Raw genomic sequence first — 3526 nt, forward strand, 5'->3', positions numbered from 1 at the left:
GGATAAATGTGAAATAACATCATGTTGATGATCTCTTGCAACGAACTTGTTTAATTTACTTGTGGCTTCTAGTGTGGTTGTTCATTGTGATTCTGCATGTTACATGTGATTGTTGGTTGGTTCGTGTACTACGCCGGTACATGTTTACTAACGGTTAGCTCGAGTACCACACATGGTATGAGATATCATATGGTTGGTTCGGATACCACGCCAGTACACTAACAATTAATAATTGGCTCGGATACCATGCTGATACGCTAATAATTTATGTGTGGGTTTCATGAGAAAACCGAATTTACTTCTTTGTATTGTGGTTTTTACCTGTTGGCTATGAGTGTTTGAGAATGTGTTTAAATGTTGGAATGATTCTTGTATAGACCAGAATTGTATGTTAAACATTGTAGATGATGATTCAGGATCCTTGGTGGTTTGAGTTACTAGAAGTGTGTGATGAATTAGATATGACTGGTTGAGATGCATGTGATCACGTGGGACATGTTTCATGCGAGTGTTGAGTCTAGGTGAGGGCTGGGAGTCCAAGCTATCTTGTAATTGGGATTAAAATTGTATATATGTGCTTTTCTAAATTGTGATTACTTATTCATATTTTGTATAATTGGAGCATTGTTAGGGCCAAGGTATTGGCATGGGAGCTTGAGGGAGAGTATTATACCGGTTGACATATATAGTTAGTAGAGGCTTCGTATTTGGGAAATCCTTACATGATAGAAGATTTAGGTTATGCTCTTGTATGAGGGTGGAATGACCTAGGTGGTGGAGTGAGCAGTAGAAGAAGGAGGGGTGACTTGTGAATAGAGCATCTGACTTCCAAGGTAAGGCTACTTGTAGCAGGAGTGGTGACTAAGTGGATCGAGGTCTTAATTTTATTTCAACATTTAATATTTCCCTGATTATTTTATGATATTACACTACTAAAAAATTACCAAAAAGAGACAGATAAAAGCGATGCAGTCTGTCGCTTTTTTGGCCAAAAGCGACGAAAACGCGACGCAATAACTTCCGTCGCTTTTTGGCTCGACGCTTTTCCAAAAGTGACGGACTGCGTCGTAGTTCGACTTTTTTTTTTTTAATTTTTTTTAACAAAAGCAACGGACTCCGTCGCTCAATTTTTTCATTTTCATTTTTTTTAACTTGCAAAAGGAGACGCAATCCGTCGCTTTTGTGGAAATTTTATTTTTGAAAATCCCAGAAAAGCATCCGTCGTTTTTATGGAATTTATTTTTTGGAAAATCCAGAAAAGTGACGGACAGAACCACGCTGTCCGTCGCAATTCTGGGTTTTAAAAAAAATTAAAACCCAGAAAAGCGACGGACAAAACCACGTTGTCCGTCGCTTTTTTTGCAATTATTTTGACAGCATCTGCCCACCTGCTAATTCAATTCAATTCTATATTATTAAGTCCAATCAAACACACACAATTATAAACAATCTACACAAAACATAAAACAAGAAACTTAAAATAACATTCAAAAGTATTTAAATCAAAATTTAAAGACTTATAAAGTCTTTCAAAATTTGGTTCAAAATTTGTTTCAAAATTTCAAAAAATTCATAAATGTCCAAAGATCTAAACTAGGGAGTGGGTTCTACACAATCATCCTCATCATCAGTACTGTCGTCGTCGATTTCCTCAGGAGCCGAAGTAGTAGGTCAATGAGCGAGGTTCATCACTTGTTTTTTGATAACGGTCTTGCTCATGCTTTGTTGTTCAGCTACTCTTCTCCCTCCGACTCTTCCAGTGCCGATGTAAGTTGTGCTATTTGAGCCGACATAGCAGTAATCTGTACACCGTCAAGTGCCTCGACTTAACGTGACAATCAAATACCTTCTAAGCCTGACTAGAGTCGTCTTACATCATTTCGAGATCCTAGACCATAGCATCTACCCTTGTGTGTCCCCCTACCACTTTTTCTTTCCAAATCTGGGTGGACAGTTCAGGTGTCAATTGGACCGAACTATCTAGATTCTCAATGACGTACTGATGAAAGTCATTCTGCATATTAAATATAAAAATTGACATCAATATATATACATATCATAAATATATTCACTATTAATATATATTATTCATATTAAATAACTTACAAAAGTTCGTTCGGCTCTTTCCTCTACCCAAAGTTCCGGATTCGAGTCATTTTCTTTCTTCCTGACATGAGTTTTCTTGAAAACCTCCTGTTCAATGGGAGTGCGTCCCAATTCTTTTCCCTATAAATAAAAATGGAAATTTATAACGATATATATGAATCAACTAATTATTTATTTAAAAGTTTGAATTAGAACTTACCATCTCTCTTGCAATTGTTCCAACAGACTTTGCACCTCCGGTGTGCAACGAGCCACCCTTAAGACTTCCTCTAGCCTTTTGGCTTGGCCTGATATTGCCTTAAACTTGTATGTGTTCCAATACAGACCTAGTTCATCAAAAACATGAGGCAACATCCAATTTGGACGTTCAGCACTATCCCAAACTTTCTTTAGCCAGGCAGACAGTCTGGCGGATGCCTTCCGCTCAAATGTTGTCGTAATGACAGGATTGTGCCTCGGCTCCCAAGTACACATTGTCTAAATAAAAAAATTGAATAACGTTAATTAGATCGATAGTAAAAAAAAGTAAAGTATACTAAACTTAACTAAAAAATATATACCTTAAAGTTATTAAACATCGCCTGGCGTATACTGTTTGGGATCTCGCTCCAAGAGTGATAAGCATGTGTATAGAGTCTTCTAACACAGTCTTTTAAAGCCCGGGCAACATCCTTTGCCGGATGCCACTTGCAAAACACATAATAAATATGTTAGTTCATAAATAATATATTAAAGTATAAGAAATAAATAAAATAAACTAACAAATAGGTAACAAAACAAACTTACGATGATCCATCCGGCTCAATCATGACTCTACCAAGTTTGTCCTTCTGGCCAGGAACTAGAGGAGGCATCTCATCATCTAGAGTAGCACTAGGTGTAGCTGTAGTTGAGGGTGATACATCATGATGCACATAATGTTGAGTCAATGGAGGTGTACCGACCATAGCATCTGACTGGTCGCTACTAGAATCTCTAATTCTCATGGCAGATAACTGAAGAGATGTACCTGTGGGAGATGGAGTACCTGCCGATAAGGGTCGTGTTCGACGAATAGCCTGTAAAGGTAGGTCCTCGTAACGTAGTGAAGGCAATGCCTATGAAGTAGAGGAAGCACCGACTGGTCGACGGTAATTATGATAATATTGCCGAAGATCTGCCGTACCAAATAGAACAACAAGTATATGAGTATCATGGCTGATGCGCTCTGGCGCAGAAAAAATAGATCCTGCAATATCCTCAGGATCTATGGGTCTCCTAGACTTCTTCTTTTTATCCTGTTTAGTCTGGCTAACTCCAAGATGCTCACGATGTCTATCACCGTCACCGCCTGATGACATCTGTATGCAAATTTACATATATAATATATATAAAAATCATAAATTCAATAAAATTAGCAAAATACATTAACTTACATATA

This window comes from Solanum tuberosum, unplaced genomic scaffold (assembly GCF_000226075.1).
Source record: "Solanum tuberosum cultivar DM 1-3 516 R44 unplaced genomic scaffold, SolTub_3.0 scf00005, whole genome shotgun sequence".
NCBI classification, from domain to species: Eukaryota; Viridiplantae; Streptophyta; class Magnoliopsida; order Solanales; family Solanaceae; genus Solanum; species Solanum tuberosum.